The sequence below is a fragment of the Lepus europaeus genome, chromosome 2 (genome assembly GCF_033115175.1).
Source record: "Lepus europaeus isolate LE1 chromosome 2, mLepTim1.pri, whole genome shotgun sequence".
In the NCBI taxonomy this organism is placed as follows: Eukaryota; Metazoa; Chordata; class Mammalia; order Lagomorpha; family Leporidae; genus Lepus; species Lepus europaeus.
The window spans coordinates 139,790,295-139,811,354 of NC_084828.1; the positions used below are offsets into that span (position 1 = coordinate 139,790,295).

At 42.2% G+C, this 21,060-nt stretch overlaps 1 protein-coding gene and 1 pseudogene across 7 annotated transcripts in view; one reads left to right on the forward strand and one right to left on the reverse strand.

Moving 5' to 3' along the window:
- TFDP2 (transcription factor Dp-2) overlaps positions 1-21,060 on the forward strand; it is a 184,218-nt gene that overhangs the window by 20,525 nt on the left and 142,633 nt on the right. The gene's annotated exons all lie outside the window — the stretch shown is intronic.
- Positions 9,791-10,973, reverse strand: LOC133749542 (ribosome biogenesis protein NSA2 homolog; annotated as a pseudogene).

A 21,060-nucleotide genomic window follows, 5' to 3' on the forward strand; every position in this document is an offset into this window, starting at 1 on the left:
GTTGAACTTGAATAACCTATTTGTATTTATTTCTATGGTCAAATTTTACTTCTTTTCTGTACTACTACTATTCTTTTATCTTGCCTATTTTTGTTTATACTTTATGTTTATTTTATACTTTTGTTTATTTTATAAGTATTTTATATTAGTGTTTGACTTACAATTTTTACTGAACATATTTAATTTATTTTTGTTAAGATTTGCTTTTTATTTATTTATTTGAAAATGAGTGTCACAGAAAGAAAGAGGCGGAGAGAGAGAGAAAGAATGAGAGAGAGAGAGAGATATCTTCCATCTGCTGGTTTACTTCCCAAATGGCTGCAATGGCCTGAACTGTGCCAGGCCCAAGCCAGGAACCCAGAACTGCTTCTGAGTCTCCTACATGGGTACAGGGACCTAAGCACGTGGGCCATTTTCCACTGCTTTCCCAGGCACATTAACAGGGAATTGGATTCGAAGTGGAACAGCAGGGTCTTGAACCAGCACCCACATGGGCTGCCAGCATTTCAGGTGACAGCTTAATCTGCGGTGCCACAACGCCAGCCCCAGAAAGTAGCTCTTAGGAGAGGGTTGGTTATAAAAGTGAATTGGACCAAGCCACTCTGTTTCCTGGCTTGCCGGGTGCATGCTCTACAGTTGCCACCTTCTGGCCTCACCAGACGGCTGAACCGATTGGGTCTGTGCAGTCTTGGTCTGCGAACCTCCAAAACTGTCACACTGTTTTCTTTTTAATATTTTTTCAAAGATTTATTTATTTATTTGAAAGAGTTACACAGAATGAGGAGAGGCAGAGAGAGGGAGGGAGGGAGAAAGAGAGGTCTTCTATCTGATGGTTCACTCCCCAATTGGTCATAATAGCTGGAGCTATGCCTATCCAAAGCCAGGAGCCAGGAGCTTCTTCCAGGTCTCCCACGCAGGTGCAGGGGCCCAAGAACTTAGGCCATTTTCTACTGCTTTCCCAAGTCATAGCAGAGAACTAGATGGGAAGTGGAGCAGCAGGGTCTTGAACCAGTGCCCATATGGGATGCCGGTGCTTTAGGCCAGGGCGTTAACCTGCTGCGCCACAGCGCCATCCCCTGTAACATTGTTTTCTAAGCAACATGAAGGCCTTCTTTAATTCTGATCAAAATGATTCCTTCTTATGTTGTTCTCTTGACTGTGTTTCTTCCAATTTTTTCCTCCTTTATTCATCTTCTGAAATTCTTCAGTATCAGTACAGCTATTGTACAAATGGTGTTTATATATACTCATTTAAAATTTTTTGGATGTTCCTCTTTCATTAATTTATTCTGAATTTAGAGTAATTTCCATTTTTCAGAAGTACGTATCCTTTGAGAGTGTCTTTATAGAATGTCTGCTTTTTTTTTTAAAAGATTTATTTATTTGAAAGTCAGAGTTTCAGAGAAAAGTAGTGACAGAGAGAGAGAGGGAGAGGTCGGTCTTCCATCTGCTGGTTCACTCCCCAATTGGCCACAACAGCCAGAGCTGCGCCAATCAGAAGCCAGGAGCCAGGAGCTTCTTCTGGATTGCCCACGTGGGTGCAGGGGCCCAAGGACCTAGGCCATCTTCTACTGCTTTCCCAGGCCATAGCAGAGAGCTGGATGGGAAGTGGAGTAGCCGGGTCTCAAACCGAAGACCGTATGGGATGCCGGCACGTAAGGCCAGAGTGTTAACCCTCTGCGCCACAGCGCCGCCCCCTGAATGTTTGTTGAAGCTTACCTCACTGAAAATGAATTTATTTCACCCTTGTTTTTGAAATACAGTTTAGAATTCACATTTCACATTGGGGCCGGCACTGTGGTGCAGCGGGTTAAAGCCCTGGCCTGAAGTGCTGGCATCCCATATGGGCTCCAGTTCTAGTCCCAGCTGCTCCATTTCCCATCCAGCTCTGCTATGGCCTGGGAAAGCAATAGAGGATGGCCGAACTCCTTGGGCCTCTGTACCCACGTGGGAGACCCGGAGGAAGCTGCTGGCTCCTGGCTTCAGATCGGCTGAGCTCCTGCCGTTGCAGCCATCTGGGGAGTGAACCAGCAGATGGAAGACCTCTCTGTACCTCTCTCTGTAACTCTGTCTTTAAATAAATAAAATAAATCTTAAAAAAAAAAAATTCACATTTCACATTCTCTTCCCTTAACAGCTCTACTGGGGTCACGTTATTATATACATGCAGACTATGTTACAACTTTACTGTTTTTGTTTTTTTTTTTTTTTTCCTTTTGAGAAACCTTCAATCTAATTGTTATTCCTTTGTAGATTGTCTGTTTTACCCTACGGCTACTTTTTTACCCCAATTTTTAAATTGTAAAATAAATATAAAGTTTACTATCTTCACCACTTTCTAAAAAAGATTTATCGATTTATTTTGAAAGGGAGAGAGAGAGAGACAGAAAATGCATATTAAGAGAAAACTGCATGGCTTAAAAATTTTTTTTGCACCAAAATATATTTCAATTATGTTTTTCCATAAACTTTTTGAAGTACCCTCATGTGGAGGGTGTGTGTGTGATGGATTTATCCTTTGTCATTTTTTAACCTCATTTTTTATGTTATTTTAGTGGATATAAACCCGTGTGTTCATATTATTTAAAAGTTTTTATTTATTTTTATTTTATTTGAAAGGCAGAGAGACAGATTTCCCACCCACTGGTTCACTCCCCAAATGCCTGCAACAGCCAGAGCTGGGCCAGGCTAAAGCCATAACTGAAACTCTCTCCAAGTGTCCCGTGTGGTAGCAGGGGCCCACATAATTAAGCTGTCACCTGCTGTGTCCCTGGATCTGCACTGTAAGGGAGCAGGAATCGGAAGCCAAGTAGTCTGGATTCAAAGTGGGCACTTCAGTGTGGAATGTGGACATCCCCAGCAATGTCCTAACCACTGCGCCCAACACCTGCCCCTGGATGTTCATATTTAACAGGAAGCTTATAATGCATTTTAATTATGCTATTTTTACTTAAAAATAATATTGTTACACACTCAGGAATTTCTTCTGTGTTCCTTTCTACTAGTGTTTATTTCAGTTTCTGAAATATGGGAGAGAATCCAAAGAGCAAACAGAGTTACAAAGAGTAAGGGTCTGTGGGCTAGATATCTGTGAGAGTTGAGAGAAATGACACCGAGAGCTGCTGGCTTGAAGAGCCGCATTGTATCTGTAGTTACATCTGGGGACCCCACTAATACACTAACTTGGACTCTGAGTCAGATTCAGTGCATTTGGTCTTATTCTGTTCTCTAGCTTTTTGGAGGAAAATACTTTCCTGTACACGGGATTTGATTACATCCTAATATTTAATGTCTGTTCAAGCTCACTTAGAAGGGATTCTATCTAAAATATTTTTTTTTAAGTATAGCTTTTCTCTGTTGATAGCTCATATGGTTATTTCTACTTAAATTAAGGAAATGGAAGTGTGGCCGACACCGTGGCTTAACAGGCTAATCCTCCGCCTTGCGGCGCCGGCACACTGGGTTCTAGTCCCAGTCGAGGTGCCGGATTCTGTCCCGGTTGCCCCTCTTCCAGGCCAGCTCTCTGCTATGGCCCGGGAAGGCAGTGGAGGATGGCCCAGGTCCTTGGGCCCTGCACCCGCATGGGAGACCAGGAGAAGCACCTGGCTCCTGCCTTCGAATCAGCGAGATGCGTGGGCCGCAGTGGCCATTGGAGGGTGAACCAACAGCCAAAAGGAAGACCTTTCTCTCTGTCTCTCTCTCTCTCACTATCCACTCTGCCTGTCAAGAAAAAAAAAAAAAAAAAAAAAGAAGAAGAAAAAAAGAAAAAAAAAAAAGAAAATGGAAGTGTACTGTGTGTGAAGGAAAATATAGAATTTTGAAACTTAAGTTGTAGCATAGTTTGTGTCCTTGGTACAAAATATAAGTAGTATAAAATGGTGTAAGAAAATCATCCTAATTTTCTGTAAGAATTAATAAAAAGGATAAAAAAATTAATATGTATTTCTCTCATTTTTTAGCCAGTCAGTTCTACTTCAGGAATAGTCATTGAAAGCAAGTGGTGGATGCCACACTGACTTGCCTGTAGCTGTCTTTATACAGCTACAACTAAACAGTTGGGACTGGAGATTCTTCCATATTATAACACAGTGAGCTCCTTCGGGTTTTTTAGACCACAGTTTGTTTAACCAGTACACCATTGGTAAAAAGGGTTTTTCTACTAATCTTTTGCTATAAAATTGACACCATAGTGAGAATCTTTATATATATGTGTGTGTGTGTCTGTGTGTGTGTGGTTCCATGTGAATTTGTAGAAAAAATTCATAGAAGGGTGTATGCAACTTGTAACTTGGATGGATATGGTGAAATTGCCCTCCACACACACAAAGAACAATATCTGTTTATTCTCTTGCCAGTAATGTGTCAGAAAGTCTGTTTCCCCTTATCCTTCTCAATGCAGTATATTGGTATCAGTATTTTAAAAACATTTTAGAATTTATTTTCATCTATTGAAAAGGCAGAGAGAGAAAGGGAATCTCTTATTTACTGGTTCATTCCCCAAATGTCCAGAACACCTGGGACTGGAACAAAGTGAACCCAGGATCCCAGAACTCCATATGAGTCTCCCATGTGTGTGGCAGGGACCCAAGTAGTTGAGCCAGCTCCTGTGCATATTAGTAGGCAACTGGATCAGAAGAGGCAGCCAGAGTTGAACCCAAGCACTCTAACTTAGGATTTGGGCTTTCCAAGCACGACTTAACCCCTGCAAACACCCACCCCTGGCATCAATATTTTTTAATCTTCTCTTGGAGCTTTATTTTACGTTTTTCTTATGAGTATGTTTTCTTATGAGTTACATAATTTCATCTATTTTAAATTTATTTGTGTTTTCTGTTATATATCCTTTGTCCATTTTTCTTTAGGTTTTTGGGCTTCTATTTATTTTTAGAAACTTATAATTTATGTTAGAAATGAACTCTTTATTATGAGTTGCAGATTTTTTTTCATAGGTTGATTTTCATTATAATTTCTTAAAGTGCAAAAAATTATATGTGTATTTACTTTGTAATCATATCATCCATTTTCCAAAATATTTATTTGAAAAACAGAGCAACAGAGAGAGAAAGAGAGGGAGAGGGGAGAGGGAGATCTGCATCTAGTGGTTGACTTCCCAAGTGGATGTTATACCCAAGTCTGGGCCAGGCTGAAGCCAGGGGCCTGTAACTCCATCCTGGTCACATAGATGGCAGGAGCCTAGGTACTTGGGCCATCTGCTGCTGCTTTCTCAGGCACATTAGTAGGAAGCTGGATCAGAAGTGGAGGAGCTAGGACTTGAAGTGGCACTGTGTATGGGATGCCTGCATTATAAACAGTGTCTTAGCTCTCTCTGCCATAACACTGGCTCCTCATATCTGTCTTGGAAGACTTGTGGGTTGGGGTTCATATGGCGTGGCAGGTTAAAGCCCCAGCCTGCAGTGCCGGCATCCTATATGGGCACTGATTTGAGTCCTGGCTGCTCCACTTCCTATCCAGCTCCCTGCTGATGCGCCTGGGAAAGCGGCTGGGGATGGCCCGATTTTTGGGCCCCTGCACCCACTTTGGAGACCTGGATGAAGCTCCTGGCTTCAGATTGGTTCAGCTCCAGTCGTTGCGATCATTTAGGGATAGGACCAGCAGATGGAAGACACCTCTCTCTCTCTGTCTCTACCTCTCTCTAACTCTGCCTTTCAAATAAATAAAAAATAAATCTTTAAAAAAAAATCAGCTGTCAGCGATTTAAAAAATTTAACTACCATGTTTTCTTGTTTTGCCTAAAAATTACATTTAATTCTGTGGTCCATCTGGAATTTATTTTGAGTGAAGTATAAATTATGACTGTTATTAAATTTTTTCCAGACAATTACTCAGTTGTCACTTGTTTCAACCCTGTATATTGGATGATCCACCTGATTAACTTCACCAATTTTAAGTGTTAATTTTGACTTTCACTAAATTTCTTTGTGGACTTGAATCTATCCCTGGACTTGTTTTCTGTTCTATCAATATGTGTTTTTTAAATTATTTACCGGGGTATAATATTATAATTATTATAAATCTGTAACTTCCTTTTATAGTTGAATGGGGTTGATTCTTCCCTGTTTCCAACTTTTTTAAAAAATACATTTTTCTATTTATTTGAAATGGAGAGATAGAGATAGAGATAGATAGATATCTTCCATCGGTTGTTTCACCTAAATGCCCACAACAGGCAGGCTGAAGCCAGGAGCCTGAAACTCAGTCTTAGTCTCCCATGTATATGGCAGGGACCCAAATACTTGGGGGCTGTCACTACTGTCTCCCAGATTGTACATTAACAGGAAGCTGAAATCAGTGTTTCCAGAATTTTATGGCTATTTTTGCTTATTTTGCCCTATTGGGTTTTGTATCATCTGGTCTAATTAGAAGGAAAACATATTAATTTTATTATGATTCATTCTATTTGTAGATTAATTTGGGGGCAGTTTATCTTGTTATGGTTTTGCATTTTGTCATTCAAGAGCCTTTTTTAAAATTTATCTTTTCTATTCCTGGGTATTTCTTGCTTAATTTCTTCCTAATTTTTCTTTTTTGTTGTTGTTGCTATTGTTAAGTGGTAACTGCTTCTGTTATATCTTCTCAACAGCTGGTATTAGAAGACATGGTTCCATATATATGTTTAGAAGATCCTAATTTCTGAGTATTATGTAATCATCCATCTTCACTTGAGTCTTTCGGGGCTTCTCTGTAAACAATCATATCCATATAAAAGTGATCTTACTTTTACCTCTTTGGTTCTGCTATATGTACTACTATCTTGTTAATTGCTTTGTCTACCTGTACAACAATGTTAAATAATCATGGTGAGTAATAAGAATAGACATCATTTCCTTTTTCTTTTTTCAAGATGATTTATGTCAAAGGCAAGAGTAACAGAGAGAGAGAGAGAGAGAGAGAATCTCCCATCTCCTGATTCACTCCCCAAATCCACAACAGATGGGGCCAACCCAGGCTGATGCCAAGAGCCAGGAACCCCATCTGGGTCTTCTACAAGGATGACAAAGACTCAAGTACTAAATCTGCCACTTGCTGCCTTCCAAGTGCATCAGCAGGATGCTGGATCTGAAGCTGAGCAACTGGAACTCAAACCATTTACTCTGAAATGAGGTGCAGACATCGGAAGTGGTGGCCTAACCCACTGCGCCATAACACTCATCCCACGGAGATACCATTTGTGGTTTTCTTGACTACGATTGTTATTTCAGTGATATCTAATGAAAACTATACCCATAGATGCTTGAAAGAACGTTTGATAAAATTGTATATGTGCTGTGGTTTGGATGTGAGTTTGGATGTTGAGTATTCCCCAGAGGTACATGTGTTAAAGGCCTGGCCCCCAGGGTGATGCTATTGGAAGGTATTGGAACTTTTGGGAGCTGAGGCCTGTTGGGAATTCCTTAGGTCACTGGTGGTGTGCCCTTCTCACAAGGGAAGGTTTTTATAAAATCCTGAGTTAGGCCCAGCCTTTCTCTGCTTCCTGGGTCTCTGTGAAATTCTTTCTCTGCACAAGCATTGCCATTGCTACCACCACCCTCCTCAGATGCTCAGCCAATGGGGCTGTCCAGTCTTGAATGTGAACTTGTAAAGTTGTGAATTAAATGAATCTTTTCTCTTTATAAAGTTAGTTGCCTCGGGGCGCTGATTGGAGTCCCGGCTGTTCCACTTCTGATCCAGCTCTCTGCTATGGCCTGGGAAAGCAGTAGAAGGTGGCCCAAGTCCTTGGGCCCCTGCACCTGCGTGGGAGATTTGGAAGAAACTCCTAGCTCCTGGCTTTGGATCAGTGCAGCTCCAGCCTTTGTGGCCATGTGGGGAGTGAACCAGTGGATGGAAGACCTCTCCCTCTCTCTCTCTCTGCCTCTGCCTCTCTGTAACTCTGCCTTTCAAATAAATAAATAAATCTTTAAAAATGAGTAAATAAAGTTTGTTGCCTCAGGTATTTTATTGTGTTAATGGAAAGCTAATATGTACATGCATTTTTAATAGAATATAGTCTCATTCAGTATCCATTTTCATTAAGAATGTCATCATTTTGCTTGCTCTAACTTTATAGAAATGCATCCCTATTGTATTGCTATTTTTTAGACTCTCTTACCTGGGAGGTTTATCCATGTTGTTACACGTTACTGCAGTCAATGGATTCTCATTTCTGTATGGCTGCTGGATGCTTTGCCTAGATCTCCTCTTCCTCACCTAACTACTGTTCTGCACTTACTCGGGCTAGTGGCTCACAGCAGCATCTCTTACTGGGACTTGCTCTTGCCTGAGGCACTGTTTGCCTAGCATTAATGCTGTTTCCCTGAGGTTTCTCTAGGTCCTGTGGCCTGTACTTGATGTTGCAGGGATCTGACTTCAACTTGCCTTCTCTGCGACTCTGATGGGCTCTATTTTATGTCAGCTGAGGCTCCCACTGCAGCATCACTGCATTAGTTTCTTCCGTTCTTCGCTCGTTAGAAGTATGTCTCCCAAGAGCACTCCCCAGGAAACTTCCTTCGTGTTAGTCTCTTTCTCAGAGTCTGTTTTGGAGGAATGAATCTAAGACAAAGACAGTATTGGAAGTGGTCCTAGGTGGCAGTCAAAGAAGGGGTTTTCAGCCGGTGCCGTGGCTCAACAGGCTAATCCTCCACCTTGCGGCACTGGCACACCGGGTTCTAGTCCCGGTCGGGGTGCCGGATTCTGTCCTGGTTGCCCCTCTTCCAGGCCAGCCCTCTGCTGTGGCCTGGGAGTGCAGTGGAGGATGGCCCAAGTGCTTGGGCCCTGCACCCCATGGGAGACCAGGATAAGCACCTGGCTCCTGGCTTCGGATCAGCGCGATGCGCCGGCCACAGCCACCATTGGAGGGTGAACTAACGGCAAAGGAAGACCTTTCTCTCTGTCTCTCTCTCACTGTCCACTCTGCCTGCCAAAAATTAAAAAAAAAAAGAAGGGATTTTGAAGATGGATCTCTCATGGGCTATTCTGGCAGTGAAGACTCCATTGTTGGTGGGAGGTAGAACTATATAGCTGGGTTTGCCCTGAACTTACCATTGCCTGGGAGCCAAATGACCAATAAAATTTTGATATATTGTTATTTAGACTGAGATGTAACATTCCGTAGTTTTTTGGGCTTAAGATACTATAGTCTTACACTATTCTGTAATACCCTTTGAAATGTAATTTAAACAATTGATGTGTTAGTTCTTTGAGAGCAAAGATTCCTTATGCTGGCTTCCTTTTAACAAAGTAGGATTTATATTCTTATTTATTTATTTGAAAGTCAGAATTACAGAGAGAGAAAGAGAGAAAGAGAGAAGAGAGAGAGAGAGAGAGAAAGCGTGCGTGCGAGAAAGAGCATCTATCCATTGGTTCCCTCACACATGACCATAACAGACGGGGCTGGGCCAGGCCAAAGCCAGGAGCTTCTTCCCAGTCTCCCATGTGGGTGCGGGGGCCCAAGTACTGGCACATTAGCAAAGGGCTGGATCAGAAGTGGAGCAACCAGGACTCAAACGGCACCCATATGGGATGCTGGTGCTACAGGTGGTGGCTTTACCTGCTATGCCACAGTGCTGGCTCCTAACAAAGTAGGATTTTTTTTTTTTTGCTTTAATAAACCTTAAGCAGTCTCCAATAAAGAACAGCCAGTAAAAGTGCATCTTTTTAATGTTTTTTACACCTTAAAATAATTCTCTTGCTGACTGCAAACATAAAGGCTGTTTGGCAGTATTCAGAAAAATCGTAGTAAGACAGTTTTCCCACTTAGTTTGTAGTCTTCAATAATTATTAGAAGTTACTGTTATCAAACAAGTAAGACTGCATCTTTGCATCCATCATTTTCAAGATTGTTGGTAACCTGGGCGTATTTCCCCCAAATAACCTTGCCTCCTTGCGTCACAAGGCCCAACTCACTCACATTCACCTCAGTGACACTGCCTTTGGTAATTACACCCAAAGTTGTATATAATGGGGATGATGGATTCTTTTTTACACCAAGTATTGGCAGACAGAAGGTGGCTTTCAGTTCTGGATGTGTTACATGGGCCTTCTTCAAACGTAAGCCCATTGGTCTAATGAATCTTTCATATTTAGGTGGTTTTCTTGTAAAGCCATCTCCATCAAAGCAGACTTTGGTAACCATCCTCTTCCACGCCTTCTTTTTCTTTTTCCTGTCCGAATAACTTTTTTTTTTTGGACAGGCAGAGTGGACAGTAGAGGGAGACAGAGAGAAAGGTCTTCCTTTTTGCCATTGGTTCACCCTCCAGTGGCTGCCGCGGTAGGTGCGCTGCGGCCGGCGCACCGCGCTGTTCCGATGGCAGGAGCCAGGTGCTTCTCCTGGTTTCCCATGCAGGTGCAGGGCCCAAGAACGTGGGCCATCCTCCACTGCACTCCCTGGCCACAGCAGAGAGCTGGCCTGGAAGAGGGGCAACCGGGACAGGATCGGTGCCCTGACCAGGACTAGAACCCGGTGTGCCGGCACCGCAAGGAGGAAGATTAGCCTACTGAGCCACGGCGCCGGCCCCGAATAACTTTTAATACTTCTGTTTCTCCCTGGGCACGAACTTTAGGCAGAGGGACTTCCCATTTTCCCGCCTTCTCTTTTCGTTTTTGTTTAATCATGTTGGAAAGTACTTTAGCTCGGGACTGTCCCTCTCTGTCTAGCAGACAGGCAGGCACTGCTCCCTTGGGAGTCTTTTCATCATTCTTTTGTTTGGTGTTTCTCTTCGCATGCATCTTGATAGTCTTTTTCATCTATTTTCTCAGCATGGTGCTGCTTATGGTAGAGCTTAGCCTTCAGACCAATCATCTTTTTTGCTTTCTTTGAACGTTCATGAGCCTCCCGACTTTCCTTTTTTCTCTTTTTCTCATGGCAATCCAAACGGTAACCATAGCGTTTACGGTGTAATTCAATATATTTATTTTGTGGCATGGTGACGGCCTTAGAACCACCAGGTGCAGCCTCCTGGGTGCGAAGAAGTTCCCAACTTTCAGGGCTCAGAAACCCATGAGACCACAAAGTAGGATTTAAAAGAATCCACACCATGTGCAAACATCTCTAATGCCAATCTTTTCTGATTTACTAGGGGGTAGGTTGACAAGGTTGAACTTGTTTCCAGTGGGTGTAACAGACAACTGGCTAGCTGTAATGGATAGGTCTTTCCTTTGGCCCTCTTTAAATGAGGTGTGTTGCCTCCTATCCCAGGCATATGCTACTCCTTTAAAGAGTTTCTAAACTGGATAGCCAGTCAAGGAGGGCCTCTCCACCTTGGTTTACTGCTCACAGCAGAATTAGAAAGCAGTTTTGGCTGGCTTAACACCAACAGTTGAAATCGTCCATAAACAGCTTAGGTTTTTGTCTTAGCAGAAGTCTCTCCATTGTGCTTCCATGGTGCCCTATATATCTTTCTAGTTTTTGCAGAATTGTAGCATGTTACACAGAAGACATTTGTCTTGTTCATTTGTTCGTGAGCTTTTGAAATTTTCTAAATTCAAAATAAGGAAAGTCAGAAAGCCAGAACTCTCCCATCTGCTGGTTCATTCTCCAAATGCCTGCAGTAGCCAGAACTGGGCCAGGCCAAAGCCAAGCCCTGGGAACTCAGGCCTGGTCTCCCATGTGGGTGACAAGGACCTAAATATTTGAGCTATCACCTGGTCCCTCCCAGGGTGTGCATTAGCAGGAAGCTGGAATTGGGAGATAGAGCTCGAACTTTATCCCAGGTATATATGCTGATTCACTCCCCAGGTGGTCACGACAAGTGGAACTGATCTAGTCTGAAGCCAGGAGCTTCTTCTGGATCTTCCATGTGGGTTCAAGGGCCCAGGCACCTGGGACATCCTCTGCTGCTTTTCCCATTTGTAGGGAGCTGGATCAGAAATGGAGCAGCTGGGATTTGAACCGTTGCCCAAATGGCATGCCAGCATCACAGGCGGTGGCTTAACCTGCTATACCACAACGCCGGCCTCTCATGAACTTCTTAAGCTATGATTTCTTTATGCCTCTTGGAAATAATACAATGCAGGGCATAGCTAGGCTCTGAATAAATGTTGAACAAAAGATGAACCTGGCCTCCTTGAAAGCCCAAGCCCCCTAGTTGCTCATTGACAGTTCCAACAATTTTTTTTTTTACTCATCCTATGTGTTTTTTCCAAATCTCCCTGGTGAGTATCCACACTTTAAAGCTGATGCCACAGGTCTGGTTCTGTTCTCGTCATGAGCTGTTGGGCTCCCCTGCACTCGGCTGCCTCTTTCAGGGAGTCCCCACTATTTGCAGATGACGTTGTTGAGCTGGTTTGGTTTTCTGTTCTATAGCCCAACTAAATTAGTGTGACACAACCCCAGGACTGTGGGGGAAGCAGACGTCGCAGTTGTTGAATTCCAGTGCCAAAAGGTGTTTCTGTGCCCAGTGAGCGAGCAGTGTCACGGGCACATGAACAGGACTGTTGTGCCTCAGAGCACCTGCTTGGGTGAGGTGTCAGACAGGAGTGCATCACTGCTACATGAGCTGCAGACCTGTCCCAGCTGCCTCAGCTGACAGCGGCTGGGATCTCCATCTCCACCCCCGTTGAACCTTACTGCTGCAATATCCTAGAAAGCAAAGTAACCCGTAAGCAAAATGATACGCACAACCGCTACCTCTGTGTGGAGAGCTTCACAGACTTGCTGGGTAGGTAGGAGATTTTAGTCATCTGGTTCTGTTACTTCTGAAATATTTTTTACCAATGATTAGGCTGGTAAATGGCACGTTTAGTTTGTGGGTTCATGTTTATTAGGAATGAATGCTTTATTTTCTATGGTATGAATCTTTCTTCTTTTTGTTCCTGTCTCAATGATTGCACTTCTCTTTAAGAAAATATAACACTCTATCATGAATATATTTTGCATGTTGGTCAGTAATTCTATAGTTAGTGTTTTGAAGAATCTCCACCTTATTTTCTGCAGTGCTCAAAACTTTTTTGATGACCATGAAACTTGAAGGATAGCTTGGCGGGATAAAATATTGTTGGTTTATATTTTCTTAAGGTTCTTCAAAAATGCTGCTGCATTGTTTTGCTTTATATGTTCTTGAAAAATTTGATGATAATTCCCTAGGATTTGTATATTATTTGTCTTTTTGGCTATATGCCCTGAATTTTTTAAAAGAAATGTTTATTTGTTTATTTGAAAGAGTGTTAGGGGGAGAGAGAGAGAGAGAGAGAGTTCCCTCCCGGTTTCCTACCCAAATGGCTTACATTGCCAGGTTTGGTCCAGGCTGAAACCAAGAACCAGGAGCTGCATCCTGGTCTTCCACTTCATTGTCAGGGGCCAGGCACTTGGGCCATCTTCAGCTGCCTTCCCAGGTGCATTAGCAGGAACCTGGACTGGAAGCACAGCAGCCAGGACTTAAGTACACTCTGATACAGGATGCTGGTGTTGTAAGGGGTGGTTTAACCTGCTGCGCTACAACACCGGCCCCTCTTTTTTTTTTTTTTTTTATTATTATTTGACAGAGTTATAGACAGTGAGAGAGACAGAGAGAAAAAGGTCTTCCTTCCGTAGGTTCACTTCCCAAATGGCCGCTACGGCCGGCGTTGGGCCGATCCGAAGCCAGGAGCCAGGTGCTTCCTCCTGGTCTCCCATGCGGGTGTAGGGGTCCAAGCACTTAGGCCATCCTCCATTGCCCTCCCGGGCCAGAGTAGAAAGCTGGACTGGAAGAGGAGCAACCGGGACTAGAACCGGCGCCCATATGGGATGCCGGCGCCGCATGCAGAGGATTAACCAAGTGAGCCACGGCGTCAGCCCCCCCTCATTTTTTTGTTAAAAGGTTTACAATAATATTTGTCATGAGTTGATGATCCTGGATCATGTTTTCTCAACTATGTTGTAGGTCCTTTCATTATATAGATTTAAGTCTTTTATTTTTGGAAATTTTCTTGGAATGTAGCTTTAATGTTGTTTTGATTTTTGTTTCTTTTTAAATATTTATTTATATTCATCTACTTGAAAAGAAGAACAAAACAGAGAGGAGAGATCTTCCATCTGCTCTTTCTATCCCCAAATGGTTGCAACAGCCAGGAATGGGCCAGGCAGAAACCAGTAGCCAGGAACTGCATCTGGGTCTCCTGTGTGGGTGGCAGGGACTCATGTGCTTGAACCATCATTTGCTGCCTTCTAGCAGGATCAGAAATGGGGTAGCTGGGACATGACCTAGCATTCTCATATGGGATGTGAGTATCACACGTGGCAGCTTGTCCCACTGTGCCACAGTGCCTATCTCAGATGATATGTTTGTACCTGAGAAATCAAAAATCAATTGGTTTATAGTAAAATCACTATAAATAGTAAGAGAATTCAGTTATGTAATAGATTACAAAATTTAAAAGTCTGGCTTTAAAAAAAAAAAGATTTATTTATTTGAAAATCAGAGTTACAGAGAGAAAGGCAGAGAAGTCTTCCATCCACTGGTTCACTCCCCAAATGACAACAGTGGCAGAAGCTGAGCTGATCCAAAGCCAGGAGCCTAGAGATTCCTCCAGGTCTCCCACTTAGGTGCAGGGACCCAAGGACTTCAGCCAATCTACTGCTGCTTTCCCATGTCATAGCAGAGAGTTGGATCGGAAGTGGAGCAGCTGGGTCTCAAACCGGCACCCATGTGGGATGCCAGCACTGAGGACAGCAGCTTTACTGGCTACGTTACAGCGCTAGCCCCCAAAGTCTAACTTTGTTATTTGCAAATGCTTGGAACATATGGTGGAGAACCAAGTATATAATAGCAGCAATACCAAAATGAAATGAACAAAAGGACCTCAAAAACAAAACAAATGAAATGCCTAGAAGTAACCATAACAAAAAGTGTCAAAACCTGTTGTATTACTTTCTCAGGGCTACTCTTTCCAAGTAACACAAGACAGTTGTTTTAAAACATCAGAAATGTACCTGTTCTTTCACAGATTTATAGCCTGTAAGTTTAAAGTCAAGGCATCAGCCAGGTCCTGCTCCCTCCAAGCCATGACAGAGTCTCCTTCCATGCATCCTCCAACTCCTATAGCTCCGGGCATTCCCAGGCGTGGGACGGCATCACCCTCTTCACCTTCACCTTCCCAAACCGTCTTTCCTCTCTGCCTCTGTCTGTTTCTTTTTTCTTCTCTGACAAGACTGCCGGTTATCTTATGATTTCCTTATAACTTGATTACATTTGCAAAAGACCTTATTTCCAAATAAGGTCACATTACAGGTAGCAGGAGTTAGGAGTTGAACGCATCTGTAGTGAGGAATACAGTTAAACTCATAACACCCATGTGAAGGAAATTTAAAATACTCCTGAAGAACTCTACTGAGAGTAGAGTTTGAGTAAGTAGAAATATATGTCATTTTCTGTGATTAGAAGACAGCAGTATGAAGATGTTCAATTTCTAAATTATTAATTTAGAGAAAACTGATGTGATCCAGTAAAAACACTGACATTTTCCAATCTTGGAACTAGAGGTGTATATTGCAAAGTTCAAGTAGAAAAGTAGAACAGCAGTGTTAATGAATTAAAATATGAAAAACAAGAACAAAATGAAATTGCCTGCAGATAACTCTTTTATAAAACCAATAGGTGCTGTGAGGTAGTAGGTAAAGCCTCCGCCTGTGGTGCCAGCATCCCATGTGGGCGCTGCCCCACTTCCAATCCAGCTCCCTGCTAATGTGCCTGGGAAAGCAGCAGAGGATGGCCGCAGAGCATGAGCCTCTGCACCCATGTGGGAGACCTGGAAGAAGCTCCTAGCTCCTCTCTTTGGATCGGCTCAGCTCCAGCCATTGGTGACCATTTGGGGAATGGGTCAGCGGATGGAAGGTCTCTCTCTCTCTTTTTTTCTCTCTGTAATTCTGCCTTTCAAGTAAATAAATATTTTTTCTTTTAAGAAAAAAAAAAACCTGTTTAATAAACACTGTAGCAAATGCATTGGTTAGGGAAAATTATGAAGAAACAGCTACCTTTAAAGACTACTAATTTAAATACAGGCAAATTTCTGCACCTGCGAAGAGCAAATTTAATACCTCTCCAAATTGCACATATCATAGACCAAGCAATTCCATATATGAAGTTAGGTATGCATAAAGTTGTTCACTGAAACACTGTTTATAATAAAAGATTGGAAACTCAAATTTCAACAAGAGGGGAACTGGTTAGATAATGTTATAGTCATGTAATAGAATATTAGGCTATTGTGAAAAAGAATGAGACTATTCTCTTTGTACTGATATTGCAGGATCTTAAAACTATATCAAAGGGTTGGCACTGTAGTTTAGTAGGCTAAGCCTCTGCCTGTGGTGCCAGAATCCCATATGGGCACTGGTTTGAGTCCCAGCTGCTTCACTTCCAATCCAGCTCCCTGCAAATGGCCTGAGAAAGCAGTGGAAGATGGCTCAAGTGCTCGGGCCCCTGCACCCGTATAAGAGACCCAGAAGAAGCCCCTGGCTCCTGACTTTGGATCTGCTCAGCTGTTGAGGCCATTTGGGGAGTGAACCAGCAGATGAAAGACCTTTTTCTCTGTCCTTCTCTCTGTCTGTAACTCTGCCTCTCAAATAAATACATAAATCTTAAAAAAAATTATATATAAAAATATATCAAAGCACAATATAAAGTGGGAAAAGTAGGATGTTCTTGTGTTGCTTATAATGCTCAGAGAAACCCCAGGTAGTACATGAACATAGGTACTAGGACTGTAACTGTCCCACACAGAGGTGTCAGTGGTGTGGGTGGGAAATAGAGAAACAGGAACAGCATTAGGAAAATGACATTGCACTGTGTGCCTTTTATACCGTCTGGCTCTCCTCCCTTTTACCATATTAATGTATTAACTATTAAGCAAACCGAATTAAAAATAAGTTGTATGGTGTCTTTTTAACTTTGACTTTAATTATAGACTTAAAAAAAGTTGCAAAACTAGAATGTAGAGCTACTGTATACCCACCAACCAAGTGGTAACATCTAATGTAATGATAGTTCATTATGAAACCAGGAAATTGACATGGACACAGTATAATTAACTGGACTACAGATCTTAAAATTGATTATCACCAGTTTCAGTGCCCATGCATTTAAAAGAAGTGTTTATTTTCACCTACTTGGAAGGCAGAGCCACTCGGGGAGGGTAGATTTTCCATCCATTGTTTGACTTCCCAGATGCCTGCAATAGCCATAGCTGGGCCAGGTTGAGGCAATGAACAAAGGAACTCCATCTTCATCTCCCAGGGACCCAAACCCTTATCCCCTGCTGCATTCCAGGATGTATGTGCAGGAAGCTGGATTAGAAACAGAGTAGTCAGGACTGAAACCAGCACTCTGATAGGAGATGGGGCGTCACAGGCACAGCTTGACTCGCACTACAATGCTGGCCCCATGTGTGCTCTCTTTTGTATGTCTTTATATACCGTTCTGCAACTTACTTATTTTTTCTTTAAATATTTATTTATTTGAGAGGCACAGTTACAGAGAGAAGGACAGAGAGGTCTTCCATACACTGGTTCACTCCCCAAATGGCTGCAATGGCTAGAGCTGGGCTGATCCAAAGCCAGAGGCCCAGAACTTCTTCCGGGTCTCCCACATGGGTGCAGGGGCCCAAGCACTTGGGCCATCCTCCACTGCTTTCCCAGGTCATTAGGAGGGAGCTGGATCAAAAATGAAGCAGTCAGAACTTGAACCAGCACCCATATGGAATGCCAGCAACACAGGTAGGGGCTTAACCTACCATGCCACAGTGCTGGCCCCTGGGACATATTTTCACATGTATAAGTTAATATAGCCACTACCACAATCAAAATATGGAACTCCTCTGTCAACACAAAGAGATTGCATTATAATAACATTTAAGAGTCACTCTTAAGTGAAAAATTATTGCAACATGATGCCATTTAACAAGGCTAAAATTTGAAAAAACTAAAAATCCATGTTTCTCTCCATCGAAGTACTTACACGAAAATACATAGAATGAACTCTATGTAAGAATATTTACCAAACTGATAACAGTGAAATTCATAAATTAGATTTGAAATGTTCATACGGGCATTTTCGCTGTACTTAGATCTTTATAACTAGAATATTTTCATGTATCATCTGTAATTTTTTTTATAGAATATATATAAGTGGGGCTGGCACTGTGGCTTAGTAGGCTGAGCCTCCAACTGTGGTGCCAGCGTCCCATATGGGTGCTGATTCATGTCCCAGCTGCCCCTCTTCCGATCCAGCTCTCTCTAATGGGAAAACAGTGGAAGATGACCCAAGCACTTGGGCCCTTGCACCCACATGGGAGACCCAGAGGAAGCTTCTGGCTCCTGGCTTCAGCCTGGCCCAGCTTTAGCCATTGTGTCCGTTTAGGGGAGTGAATCAGCAGATGGAAAACCTTCCTCTCTATCTCTCCCTCTCTGTTAACTACCTTTCAGATACATAAATAAAAACTTTAAAAAAGTGTATATATATATATGTGTGTGTATGTGTATATGTGTGTGTGTGTGTATAAAGAATATAAATGTCAGTGAATTCTGTTAATGGTACTCCTAGTGAGAATTGAGATAAGGTAGAGGGATAGGGATTGAGAAGACTTGCTTTGAATTGCATTTTCTTGTGTACTGTTGAATATTTTTATTATAAGCATGTATAATTTTTTTCATTGAAAGAATTTTTTACAAATACAAAATCTGTATTATGGAGGCCTCATCTATAGGATTTCTCAAGTCGGATTGGCAATTCTAGGCAGGCATTATGGCATAGTAAGTAAAGCTACTGCCTGTGATGCCAGAATCCCATATGGGCACTGGTTCATGTCCTGGCTGCTCCACTTCTGATCCAGCTCCCTGCTAATGCACTTGGGAAAGCAGCAGAAGATGGCCCAATATTTAGACCCCTGCCATGGGAGACCCACGTGAAGCTCATGGCTCCTTGGTTTGCCTGACCCAGCAATGGAAGATCTCTCTCTCTCTCTCTCTTTCTCTGTGTCTCCCTCTCTAACTCTGACTTTCAAATAAATAAATAAATCTTTTTTTAAAAAAAGTGGCAGTATCAGACTCAGAATCTGTTTTGCTTATATAACAATATTCATATATGTATTTTACATATAAACATACATGTATACATATATAGTCCTAGAAATATCTGTACAAATACTTTTAAGTTATTCTGTTTCAGTGGTAGGATTTAGTCATTATAATTTCATTTTTTTGTGCTCTGTTTTGATTACTTTTAGAAGTCCACTGCACTATCCATTGTACCATGAAGGGATTACTTTTTAGTGAGCGTATGTATCATTCTGCTTTCCCCTCCCTCCCCAAATTTGTCTTTAAAAAGGAACAACAAATGACAGGAAAAAATCCATACCCTGCTTCAAAGTTGAGAAAGTTGGTGACAGTTTTTACAGTTAACCCCTGTTAGTTCAAACTTCACTGCTGTCATTGTATTCTGTGGTGTCTTTTAGGGATTTATGGCTGTTGGGAATTTCAGCCTATATGGATGAAAAAGTACTTAGTGTGTGGGGAGCTTAAGAACATACCATTTCCCCCAGAAGTTTCTTTTAGATTAAAAAGATACTGGGGCCAGCGCTGTGACGCAGCGGATAGAGCCGCCGCCTGCAGTGCCAGCATCCCATATGGGTGCTGGTTCGAGTCCCGGCTGCTCCACTTCTGATCCAGCTCTCTGCTATGGCCTGGGAAAGCAGTAGAAGATGGCCCAACTCCTTGAGCCCCTGGACCTGCATGGGAGACCTGGAAGAAGCTCCTGGTTCCTGGCTTTGGATCGGCTCAGCTCTGGCCATTGCAGCCAGTTGGGGAGTGAACCAGTGGATGGAAGACCTCTCTCTCTGCCTCTCCTTCTCTCTCTGTGTAACTGACTTTCAAATAAATAAATAAATTTTTTTAAAAAAATACTAAAGTACACTCAGAATAAGATCTAGCATTCCCTGGCACATGACTATAGTTCACAATAATGTGTTACATGCTGTATGAGGAACTAGAAGAGAGCACTCAGAAGTTCCAAACATAAAGAAAAGACAAGGAAATACGAGTACTAATCACTTGATCAGTTAAAATGATACAGGTGTGTTGCAATATTGAACTGTACTTTATTTTCATCTACTTGAAAGGCAGAGGGAGAGAGATTAAAAGAGATTTCATCTTCTCTTTCATTCTCTAAATGCCTGTAGCAGCCAGGAATGGACAGACAAAGCCAGGAGGAGCCTAGAAATTCATCTGAGTTTCCCATGTGGGAGGTAAGGGCCCAAGCACTTAAGCCATCATCTGCTGCTTCCCACAATGAATTAGTACGAAGCTGGATCGGAAGTGAAGACCCGGAACTCCAGCTGGCACTCTGATTTAGGATATGTGAAGGTCCCGAGTGGTGGCTGAACATGCTGTGCCAGAATTCCTGCTCCCAAAATTCTTTTAAGCTTATTAAATAAAATTTAAACTATTTAATTTGTATCCTTAAACATTTATAAGCAATGCAAATATCTTTAATGGGTTTAAAAAGCTAGAATTACTTTATACTTAAAGCTGTTTAGAATTTACCTTTTTATGATACCATGAAACATATGGTAATATATATCTCATTTATCTAAACTTTAAGGTAAAGTTTGGTTCTGTATGACCTTGAACAACTCATTTAAGCTCTATGATTGAGTTTTCCCTCCTGTGAGTAGAGGTGACTATTCTGCAGAGTTATTTTGAAGAATTACTTATTAAACGACTCTTGCAGTGATGCTGATAACAAATTATTTCCTTTTCATTAGACTGTGGACTAAATATGTGTCTAATAAGTACAGTGGTGTTCTAAATAAGCATTGGACATGCCAGTGTTTTCTTTATTGATTGCTGCCCTTTGCTTGTCCCATGGTCTTCTCCTGGGACTCCTGTTGAGTAAATCAAACCATTTTTTGCTTTCCTAATTCTTTATACAGTATTTTATCTATAAACTTATATTAGTACCAAAATAGGACTTTAAAAACACGTCTGGCCTGTTTTGATGAATGAAATAAGGCTAAATCTTGATGCTTGTGTCACTGGTCTAAAACGGAGCTGATCTAGAAATGAGACTTTGCTAAGCAGCATGTGTGTAACAGGTG